This window comes from Pan troglodytes, chromosome 13 (assembly GCF_028858775.2).
Source record: "Pan troglodytes isolate AG18354 chromosome 13, NHGRI_mPanTro3-v2.0_pri, whole genome shotgun sequence".
Taxonomy (NCBI): domain Eukaryota; kingdom Metazoa; phylum Chordata; class Mammalia; order Primates; family Hominidae; genus Pan; species Pan troglodytes.
The window spans coordinates 80,157,470-80,170,225 of record NC_072411.2 but is presented as its reverse complement, the minus strand read 5'-3'; the positions used below and the strand labels follow the sequence as shown (position 1 = coordinate 80,170,225).

Genomic DNA, 12,756 nt, shown 5'->3' with positions numbered 1-12,756 from the left:
GACCTCACTGTAAACTACTTCTTCAAACTACGTTATATAATTATAATAGAAGCTTAAAATAATTATATAAGCTATTATACATAAGGGCAAAGAAGTCATCTTTTTTTTCTTTCTCTTCACCATTATGTCCTTGGCAGCTAGTACATACATGTTCAATATATTATTGTTGAATAAACTTGTACAACCAAGGTGAAAAAGGAACCAACACTTTGACCCCAAAGTCACTGAGTCACCCTCTTTATTCTGTCATCTGTAATCCTTTTCTCTTGCTTTCACTTCTCATCTCAGTTATACTTTTCTTACTTTATCCTTCCACCTCATTCTTTCAAGGAGTCATACAATGGAATAAATTTTTTTCACAATTACATGGTCTATTTATAACATAAAGATTTTATACTTCCTTCTTAAAAAACAAACAGATAAAACCCAGAACAGTGGTTGAATTAAACAGCATGTAAACTTAAAAAAAAAAAAAATCCTTAAACAAGAGGCCTCAAAAAATTGGGTAAAGACTGTTCCCTCCACGGAAATCTTCAGTAAAAGGCAAAAGATTTATATGATCTGAAGAGAAACCAGAGTATCACAGTGTGTGAACTTAAGTGAGGCCATGGAGTCATATTTCTTGAGCGCGAATCCCAGCTCCATTACTTATTTGCTATGTGTCCTGTCAGAAGTCATTTAACCTCCCTGTGCTTCACAGTATTAATTTCACAGAACTGTTAGATGGCTAAATGGGAAAATATCTCACAGTGCTTGGAACAGTAGTGATATAGTAAGAGTTTAACAAGTATCATCTATTATTCAAAAATCACCTAGATTTGTATTTGGACTGTGAACTAGGCACTAGTAAAATTGTACAAACAACAAAAACACAACATTAAAATAAAAATTAGCATAATCTTTAAAAATAAGCCTAAGTAAAACTTCAGTTTGAAAAGGTAGTACCTAAACAATTATTGCAATATCTATAGAGAATACACACTTGTTTACAGAATCTCTGCAGGAGACATACATAGAAATCCTTCATGCTGTAATCCAAATGGATAAAAATTTATTTTGTGCCTGTTATGTGTAAGGTGCATAGCTGTGTTTGAGGTTACAAAAATAAAACACAGGCTTTGCTCATAAAAACTTTATAATCTAGTAGGGTATACAGTATATTTTTAAAAAAATTTGTTTTTTGAGATGGAGTCTCGTTCTGTCACCCAGGCTGGAGTGCAATGGCGTGATCTCGGCTCACCGCAACCTCCACCTCCCGGGTTCAAGCGATTCTCCTGCCTTAGCCTCCCAAGTAGCTGGGATTACAAGCATGTGCCACCACGCCTGGCTAATTTTTTTTTTTTTTTTTTTGGTCTTTTTAGTAGAGACGGGGTTTCACCATGTTGGTCAGGCTGGTCTCAAACTCCTGACCTCAGATGATCCGCCTGCCTTGGCCTCCCAAAGTGCTGGGATTACAGGCATGAGCCACTGTGCCTGGCCCTTTTTAGATTTTTTTTTAAAAGTACAAATGTTCACCAAGGAAAAATGGAAAATAGTGAAAAGCAAATAAACCCATATGGCTCTTTCAAATTCATTCCAGCTCAAAAAAAATCATTAACTACATTATATGCAATTTTGTATTCTGCTTGCTTTCTCTAAAGAGTAAGCATGATTTCCATTCTATCCCATAGTTTTGGAAGGATTTGGTGTTACATAATATTTGATTAGTGTGTGCATGTGGTAGCATCTGTAATCTTCGTTATGGCCACTGATATTTAGTGTAGTGGTTAAGAGAATGGGCATCAATTTTAAGTTGCCTGTATCTGAAGCCCAGCTTTCCCATTTGCTGGCTGTTACTTGAGCAAGTTACTTTATTTCTCTGAATGTACTTCAGCTTCCTGTTGATAAAATAGGAAAAATAGTACTCACACCATAGAGTTTTGAGATACATGTAAAGCCACCCACCCAGTGCCTGGCAATAAATCTAGCTAAGAAGCAGTTTTAGACATTGTGTTTGCCTTACCAACATGTTTTCCATACCTTCCCCATTATATTGCAGTCATGCAGTTGGGAACAAGGCTAGACACTGATTCGTTTAAACAACTCAGGCTAGTCCCATCCAAAGAGTCCATGACATTCATATGATCATAAGAATGGACAAGTAACCAATTTGGGCAAACAGATCTCATTGTGGATCTATTGAGATGTGTATTAGAGTTCAAGAGCAGCCTGGGCAACAAAGTGAGACCCTGTCCCCGAAAAAAAAATGTGTATTAAAGGCTTTTTCCCCCCAATGGGAATTGCTCTTTCATCAAAGGATAAACCCTACTTAGCAATGGTATGTTGTTCTTTGAACACACGATTTGTACTACTAATATTTTATTTAGGTTTGTTTGCATCCATATTCATAGGTTAAAGAACAATTTATAGCTTTGATTTTTGTCTTTTCAATGTTTTGGTGTCAGGGTAACAGTAATTGCACAAAATTTAATGTGGTGTACACTCACGTTTTTCTGTCTGCCAGAGAAAATTTATATAACATAGGAATAATGTGCTTCTTAAAAGTTTGGGAGAATGCATAGAGTGATCAGGACTCATTTGAGGAGATACAATTCATTGGTTACTACATTAATTTTTTTCTTTGGTTATCGACCTGTTTGAATTTTGTAATTCTTGAGTGGGTTTTCTAAACTCGTGTACTGAATATTTCATAGCAAATATTTAAATTAAAATAATTAAGGATGACATTTATTTTTTAATAATCTGTTTTTCATTAACTTTATTATTTCTGATTTTGATATTTTTAGAAAATGCATTTGCCAGGAGGTTGCCTATTTGCTTTCCTCTGATTTATTTCTAGTCTTATCCATATTGTTACTTTTTTCGCTTGTGTTACATGTCTAATTCGTTCATTTTCATGTTCTAAATAATAGTGGCTATCAGTTTTCCTTTCAGCATAGCTTTAAACACATCCTCTAATTTTTATTTGCCATTTTGTTTTCACTCAATTTTACTGGATCTTTTTGACAAAACAACCGTTTAGGAGGCTTCTAAATTATTTTTCACATGATTGTGATTTAATTATTAAAATTTTTAAGTTTTATTACCATGTATAACTTTTGCCCTTTAAAATGCACTTCAGGGAAACTGTCAGGCTCTAAGGATTGCTTTCCGCTATTACAGGCCATTCAGATGCTGAAGTAACGTACAGCAGGTGAGCACTGAATGTCAGAACCATTTCATTCCTCCAGGAATCCAAGGCGGCCTATAGGATCTAAGCTTAGGGTAGAAGAGAGTAAGAGGTGTCCTTGCAATCAGACCAAAGTATTTCAAACAGAGAGGCTGGAAAGAACATGTTGGAGGTGTTTCGTTTACCCTGCTAATAAATACTGTAAATCAGCTGATGTGCAGAAAGCTAACAGATCTTTCTGGGTCCTCTATGCTGCTTTTGTCATTCGGCATTGCTTTCTGATCAATTTGTAAACTATTCCATTTGAGAAAAGATATATATTTTTTCCTATACATATTAATTTTGTTTTATTTTTCATTTCTTGCGGATAATTTCTCTCCATATTTGATTTGTGTTGTAATGGTTCACAGAACATGTTAAGGTTTCCATCACAATCCCTACACTATTGTAAAGTGTACTTTTTACTTTCACATTGTAATATATAAAAGTATATATGTAATATATATTATATAAAATATATTATATAAAAATACATATTATATATAAAATATATATATTATATATAAAATATATATTTTATATATCAAGTATATATAAAGTACTTTGTAATTTCACAATTTAATCCTATATGAGCCCGCGTGTAAGTGTCAGGGTCTGTTGTTTTTACTAATTGTAATTTTGTCAGTGACTATGCTTCTGTTATTTAGCCTTATAACTTCTCCTTAAATTGTACTCTGAGATACTTTTTGTGTTAAGTGTGTGTGACAGAATTGGATTTAAAGGTAAGTCTCTTGAACGAAGGAAATAATTTCATTTTGTTTTTAGAATTTAAAGTTTAAACAGTTTTGGTCTTACGTGCTTTTTTTTTTTTTTACTTTTGTCATACACACAATTTCACTTTTGTATTGTTCAATAATTTGCAGAGGAGACATTCTGTTATTAATTTTATTATTAAGCACCTTAACAGACTTCAAAAGATTCTTAATCTTACATTTAATTATCAAAGTAAAAAAAGAATGAATTTTAATATTTCTTTACAAAAGAGAAGGATTTTACCCCTCACCCACCTCCATCCCCCACAAAAAATAAACTGCCATTCCTTCTTGGCCTTCATTAACTTAACCTAGGGTTATAAATCCCACTGAAAAATTTCGGAATAGATAAGTCATATAATAAAACTTTTTTTAAAAAATGAAATTTACAATTACCTTCATTATTCTAATAGTTTCAGTGATGATTTCAATACTCACCGACTGGCCTTTCTTTCCTTCTTCTTTTATTCTTAATTTTGATTCATTTTGGGAGTGTGGTGATTAATTTTTTTCCAGAAAGGGCAAATGAGCAGTACATTGTATATCACAGAATGCCTGTTACCTTTACAATTTGGATGAGTAGAGAAATCTTGGGCTACAAAACTACAGACATTGCTCCATTCCAGATGGCATTGAAAATGTGTAGAAGAGGATCTTCAGTCTTGTGACTTTTAAAATTTTTTAGATCAACCATGTTTCTTCTATTAAAACGAGTTATTGTTTATTGGGAACATCTATTAGTCAAAGGATAAATCTCTGTAATCAGCCTTTTTGATCTGCACCTTTTCTCTTACTATATTCGTCGGAGGGTGCTTTTTATCTTTTGCTCTGGTGCTTTTTGTTCATCCTAACTTATTTAAGCTGCAGAGAATCCTTTAAAAGAAAGCTTTTAAAGCACAATATATAACATTGATGAAAGCAGTTCTGATCTGGATAATGAACAAAAAGTGGGGGAACTTCCCTCCATCTTCGCTTTGTGGACTCATGAGAACCCACAGGATTCTGAAAAGTAGTTCAGTATTCACTGTTCATCATGGATTCAATTTTCTTTAGTGCTATGACTATTTACTATTTCTGACTCAAATATTAATTTAGCTTCTCCCTTTCTTTTCTCACTCTTATTTTCCTGCCCTCTTGCCATCATAATACCCTGCTGCACCATAGGGGGAGCAAAAGCAGATATTTTCTAATATTTCTTGTTCTATAAGCACTGGAAGAACAAAGTCCTTCTTTCTAAATGCTTCAGGACATTGCTCTTCTCTCATTCTGCAGAACTGTCTGTTTCACCAGCCTCATGCTGATTTTTGCTTTATTCACTAAGAAAGAAAAACTTTAATTGAAGTATAAGATAAATAAAAAATGCATACTGCATAGAGTACAGCTCAAAAACGATCAGTTATCCCCATCCTGGTCAAGAAAAACAAGACCACCAGCACACCATAACTCCCTTTGTGAACTCCCCCATTCCATTCTGCTCAAAGATATGTTTTGCTTGTTTTTGAACTCTGTAACTGGGAATCCTACAGCACATCTTTTGTTGGCTGGTTGCTTTTGTTCAACATTATGTTTGTGAGATTCCTTCAAATCATTAAGTGTAGCAAGTTAGCTCATTTCCTTGCTATAGAGTGTCATATGCATTCTGTTCACGGACATTGGGGTTGTTTCCACTTTGGGGCTACTATGAATAATACCAAGAATGTTTTTGTATGTGTCTTTTGGTACATATATGTACACATCTTTGTTGGATATATGCTTAGAAGTGGAATTGCTGAGTCGAGGGTATACATATGTTCAACTTTAGTAGATACTGTCAAACATTTTCCCAAGCGGTTGAGCCAATTTGCATCAGCAGTTCTTGTTGCTTCACACTGTCACCAGTACTTGGTATTGTCAACATTTTAATTCTTGCTGTTCATACCACTGTTAGGGTAGCTTATTGTAGTTTTAATGAGCAGTTCATTGATGACTAATATGGCTGAACATTCTGAGTTTTAAAAGATTCTTAAGCTTATATTATCAAATTAAAAAGAATATTTTAATATTTCTTTACAAAATGAATCTATCCACTCCTCCTGTCCCCTGCCAAAACAAAACAACCCCAAAACAAAACTAAATAAAACTCCCCAAACAAAAAACCCTGCCCTCTTCTTGGTCTTCTTTTGTGAAGTGCTTGTTCAAATCTTTTGCCCATTTAGTTACTTATTTCACAATGAGTTTATCTAGGCCAATTGCAGAGAACTGTCAGACTCTGAATACTGCTTTCAGCTCTTCCACAGCTTACTTAAGTAAGTGCTGATATAATATCCAGCAGGTGGTCAAAGGTGTTAGACTCATTTCATTTCCCCAGGAAATCCCAGGAGATCCGTCAGATCTAGGGTAGAAGAGGGTAAGGGACTTCCTTGCAATAAGATCAAAGTTCTCAGGGCAAAGAAGCTGAAAAGAACATTCCGCACCCGCCCCCGACCCCAACCGCTATCTACATAAGTATTCTAAATCAGCTGATGTGCAGAGGCTAAGACATCTTTCTGTGCTGGTTATGTCACCTTTGTCATTCATACTCTTCTGGTCAGAGGCGGGATCTTTTATGACTCCCCTACTGAGCTGAATGCCGCATGTGGTTCTCTTAGTCAAGGAAACCTCCAACATAGTGCAGCTTCAGGGCCACTAGTGAAGGAATGCAGAAAGAAGCCTATTATGACAAGACTCTCAATAGCTGTCTCAAATTAACAGTATAGCCTTCTCATACATAAGTTAATAAGGAGTGTCAGAAGATGGGAGGCTAAGGTGTCATCTTGTTTTGTTTGTTTTTGTTTGTTTGAGACGGAGTCTCGCTCTGTCGCTCAGGCTGGAGTGCAGTGGCGTGATCTCGGCTCACTGCAAGTTCCGCCTCCCGGGTTTACGCCTTTCTCCTGCCTCACGCCTTTCTCCTGCCTCAGCCTCCCAAGTAGCTGGGACTACAGGCGCCCGCCACCACACCTGCCTAATTTTTTGTATTTTTAGTACAGACGGGGTCAGCCTCCCAAGTAGCTGGGACTACAGACGCCCGCCACCACACCTGCCTAATTTTTTGTATTTTTAGTACAGACGGGGTTTCACCGTGTTAACCAGGATGGTCTCGATCTCCTGACCTCGTGATCTGCCCACCTCGGCCTCCCAAAGTGCTGGGATTACAGGCGTGAGCCATCATGCTGGGCTGTCATCTTGTTTTATTAACAGCATGTTCCAATGTAGAATTGGAGTCAGCCATTTTTTAAAATCCTACCCCTTACTGGGATTCTACTGAATTTCTATTTAGTAGAAATTCTTTCTAGTTTCCACTAATCTTAACCTAAGTTTCTATGATTGATATAAATTTTCTTCCTACTTAATGTTTTCCAGGATGTTTCTGTAGAATCCTGAGAGACGAGGGTTTGCAGAGGCTTGTATTTACACTAATAATTATTATCTTTCTTATTTTCTAGATGAGAAAACAGACCCAAAAAGGCCATGTGGGTACCACATATGAAACTCATTTTGGGGGAACTAAAGGCTAATAATATCAACAAGATCTAGAAGACATGATAAATTCCTGCTACAAATAGCTAAAAGCTATTAAGTAGAAGCTGGATATTCCAGGCACATTGCTAATCTTTAAGGATGATGTAAGGGAGATTTACTTCCGATTGTTTTGTGTGTGTGAAATACCTCCTTTGAGTTATCATAGTAAAATAAGACTGTAGGGACAACATTACAGTACCTGGTATAGACTCCTTATTGCCTATGATTCCCAGATTTAGGCTAAAAGTAGTAGGAGATGAGTCCTGTTAGGAATTTCTGGTGAAATAAACAAGCCAAGATGGTACCTAATGGTAGATGAATCCTGGTAGGAGTTGGTGATGATAAACGAAAGGTAGGTGCTATCTTTCCTAGTACACTCTTTTTTTGCCACTGTTGGCTCAATCTTGATATTGCCAAAGCAGCTCCCCTGTCCAGTGCTCTCAGCAACTATTGTAGATTGTTTCTAAAGTCAGTCCTTTAAGTAACAGATTAAAATCTTCTTCTCTATCCTCTTCAAAATGGTCACGCTGGCACTTGTATTAAGTTACGAATGTACTAATATAGAAGAGGGAGGAAGAGTTTTGTGCCAGTGGGGCAATGATATAAGAATGTAAAAATTATCTCCTAGGGCCAAAACCCAACACAGTGGATAGGCTTTGTTTTATTTTAAATTTATTTTTGAGATGGAGTCTTGCTCTGTCGCCCAGGCTGGAGTGCAGTGGCGAAATCTTGGCTCACCGCAACCTCTGCGTCAGCCTCCTTCATAGCTGGGATTACTCCAAGAGATTATCTCGCCTCAGCCTCCTTAGTAGCTGGGATTACAGGTGACTGCCACCATGCCTGGGTAATTTTTTTGTAGTAGAGACAGGGATTTACCATGTTGGCCAGGCTGGTCTCAAACTCCTGACCTCAAGTGATCCGCCCACCTCAGCCTCCCACAGTGCTGAGATTACAGGCGTCAGCCACTGCGCCCGGCCCAGATAGGCTTTGTTGACAAAGAGAGAAAAAAATGAAATTACATATTTTTATATATCAGAACTTCTAGTAAATTAGTATATAACTTTAAAGTAGATGACTTTAATTTTTTTTCTGGCATAAAAAAACAACAAAAAAAACAGAGCAAGCAAGCAAACAAAACCCTTAAAAACTCTGAGCTAATGAATGCTGTTACCTATGTCTTGTTAATGCTAGAAAATATTAATAATATATGAGCAAAAAAATTAGTTGTAACATCATTACTTACAAAATCAGAAAAGAATTTGGAGAAGAATTCAGAGAACGTAGTTTCACAGAAGTTATTGGTGGGAAGCACTTTGGTTATTCTTCTGTGCTCAGTATTTCCCCCAGTTTCTGTAGAAAACAGTACTGGTACTTGCCTTTTCACACAGTTCTTGAGTTTTGTACCTCATATACAAACAACTGTTTAAAAATGGTCTTCCGATGCCTTCCTTCTGCCACTTCTGCAGCATTTTGGTCAGACAGGCAGTTTCTAAGAGTCCCACGGTGGTATAGCCTAGGTTAGCTAGCTCACATGGACCTTGACATCCAGATACTGTCTTCAATTCATATATGACAGTCACAGAACTCCCTTTTTCTCTGATAATTACTCAGATAAATTTTCACAGGGCCTCGTAACTTTCTCAAAGTATAGTGGGAGCTGCATTTTCTACTAAGGACAAGACTTTTCTACCTTAAATAAAGTCAAAGCATGGCCATTGTAATGAATGAACTACAACTTGATATTTTAACTGAATATTTCTGTCTGATCTCCTATCAATACCATACCTTCAGTTCCCAGGATCCATGTGTTCTTGAGCTACTGTTTCTAGAAAAGGAAATAATGCAATCCATTTATTAGAATTCAAGTATTAAAATGGAACTTCTTGTCTAATAAGGATGACCATTTTTGTTTTCTCTTTACTGAAATCATATGTAAAAATAACTGCCCTGATTTTTAATAGCGCTTACCATCCACATATGGAACAAAGCCTGTGTGTGGCATACCTCTAGGTGAAAAGGCAATAGATTTCACTTGTTCTTGCCCTCGCTGATTTTTAGCTTTAGAATTTATTAAAGCTATTGAAAGTTACAATGTACCTATAAATCAAAAGGTTTTTGGGTACATCAAAAAAGCATTCGTTTTACAAGAAGATTCATCTTACGATTATAAGAACACTCACATACACACAGAGGTATTTCTGTACCCTTTTGATTATTCTATTTCAGTTTTTTTGACAATGATAATTACATCTCCTTCATACTCCTTTGTCATTTAAAACAAATAACATTTACCTACGTACTTCTTCAGAACCCCAATCTTTGGTAATTTACTTAGACAATTCACTTAAAAATAAATGTAAATAAAAATATTAGGTAAAAGCTTTGAATGGCATAAACAATTACTATCCTTTACAAACATCAAAAAATATTCACTAAAGTAAAAAAAGATGGCCTATTATTTGTTATTTGTGAGACTGTGTTCTTCAATTTCTTAATGCAATTCATATTTACTGATATTAACTGAGGAAAAACCAGATGCTTAATTCTAAAAAATGCCCAAGGTAAAAAGACTAGGAAACAACTTCTTGATGCCTTACTTTTACAACAGTCCAACCTAAGGTCCAACATATGAAATCTCTTTGGGCCAGTATATTCCAAAGTGAATGCCACTGACCACCCCATCATAACCACAGCTTGTTCAAAAACTCACCCCAAACCTGCAGAACCAGTATACCTACATTTTAAACAAACACTCATGGTGATTCTTGTGGACACCAAAGTTTAAGAACCACAGTTTTGGCCGGGTGCAGTGGTTCACGCCTGTAATCCCAGCACTTTGGGAGGCCGAGGTGGGCAGGTCACCTGAGGTCAGGAGTTTGAGACCAGCCTGACCAACATGGAGAAACTGTCTCTACTAAAAATACAAAATCAGCTGGGTGTGGTGGCATGTGCCTGTAATCCCAGCTGCTCAGAAGGCTGAGGCAGCAGAATTGCTTGAACCCGGGAGGTGGAGGTTGCGGTGAGCTGAGATCGCACCATTGTACTCCAGCCTGGGCAACAAGAATGAAACTCTGTCTCAAACAAACAAACAAACAAACAAACAAAAAAGAACCGCAGTTTTAGGCATTTCAAACACCATCATTTCCATCTCAGTGCCTTAAATTAAGATTGGAATGCTGCACTTTATCACCAATGTTTATCACCACCTAGTGGTAAAGTCCCTTATTTCTACTTTCCATGGATTCATTCATACTGAATAGCATCCCAATTAAGAGAGAACAAAATTCAGAGAAAGCTAAAATTTTAGAGTAATAATTTCCTGGCTATTTTTCACTACCTTTTTATCTACAGTAGATGAAACCTGTGAAACTAAAAATACTGAACATTTTCTAAATGTATTTAACCTTGAAAAATTCTTTCTAGTATTTCAAGGAACATAGTTTGGAACATGTTGCTTTAGAAGCAGCAAATTTGACAGTTGCTTTCAGTAATCTACCATACAAGACCTCAGTTAGTGAATTTACAAGAAGGCTTTAATCAGGCTTATTTTAAATGTTATTTCTTATTTTAACCACATAGTTGAGAGGTTTATTGAGATGTATTGCTCATTATTTTAAAAAATTTTTAAAGAAATATATACTAATAAAACTTCACTGTGTTGGCAGTTTTAATAACTAACATTTGCTGGGCATCCAAGTATTTATATATTATGTTCTTATACTCAAAGTGCATCTGAGAAGTAAACATTAAGGTGAAGACATAAACAACTAGATTAATAAGTGCAATTTTTTAGGTTCTAGAATTTCCTCATTCTAAGAAAAATCTAAAATTCTGGCTTTTAAAATACAGCTTTAGGGATCAACTGCAAAAGATAGGAAGACAGGACCAAGGCTAAATAACTGAGAGGATTAAGATGAAATGCACTCTGAAGCTGAAGTAAGCATTGTTTACTGAGACATGCAATTGGGAAAGAAAACAAAACAACAGGTTGTACTGAAAAAGCAAAGTGTTTTGTAGGTAGAGAGGTATCATACAATCTCTTTAGAATTTATACTAGGATTCAAAGAAATACATCTAGATAAGGCAGCTTACTCTTACCACAACTGTTTGCTGGGACCGGCTGCCTGACTGGTAGAAGGGAGAAGCCGGGATCATTTAATCTGAACAGAGAATGTGGAGGGCTGGCCAGGTATATGATAGCTACCATGTGACAGATTCAAGCTCTCCTAGAAAGCCCAGTGAAATACTCTAATAGGGGAAAACTGTAGGAAATAGGATCTTATCTCAATTGTGAAGATTAACCAAAGATGCAATGGACTCAGGTAGGAGGTAGAGAGCTCCTTTCTATAACTGTTACTTTTACACTGTTTAGATTAACCACCTGGCAGAAATATTTTTGAGATAATTCAAGCATTAGTTACATGGCAGAGCCCAATAACTTGTAAGGAACAATTTAATTCCAATCTGTGAAAACTGAACTATGTGTACAGTAAATGAGTTTGGGATAACTACACCTATTTTTTGGTAATTAATCCACAACTTCCCTTGTTTAGGTTTTTCATTGCTTTGTTCTTTTAAAAAATTAAAAACAAAGAAACAGAGGACAGTGGCTATTCACAGGTACAATAACAGCACTCTGCAGCCTCGAACTCCTGGGCTCTGGCACTCCTACCGCCTCAGCCTCCTGAGTAGCTGGGACTATAGTCGCGCCACTGCACCCAGCTTTGCTTTCTCTTTAAAATACATCCTCTGCCTCACAGAAAGATACCTGGCCCAATTCCTGTCAGCAGTTTTGCCTGTGAAGACACGACTAAATTTTCTTTTCTAAATTTGCTAAAATCACTGACTTTTAAAAGAAAAGATTTTAGTTTTCCAATGGAGATGTCCAAGTATAAGATACTCAATTATTAAGATTGCTGAATTTAATCTTTCATCGTTTGAGTCAGAATGTGAGAAGTATAATGAGGAGATAATTACGTTTTAACAAATGCATATCATTTATAATACCTTTTTATAAAAAGTGCCAAATGCTTGATTTAGATATACCTTTTTGATACATATCAATTCAATGTCACAGCTAATAATTTTTTTTTGTTAAAGTTTTCAAAATACAAGCAGAATAGATCCCTAATTTTTAATCTTTATTTAGTTTTAGTTTTTATTTTTGAGACAGGGTCTTGCTCTGTTGTCCAGGCTGGAGCAGCACTATTGTGGCTCATGGTAGCCTCGGTCTCCTAG

At 36.2% G+C, this 12,756-nt stretch overlaps 1 pseudogene; it reads right to left on the bottom strand.

Moving 5' to 3' along the window:
* Positions 1–475: 475 nt before the first annotated feature.
* On the bottom strand, positions 476–579 carry LOC112208549 (U5 spliceosomal RNA; annotated as a pseudogene).
* Positions 580–12,756: the final 12,177 nt, after the last annotated feature.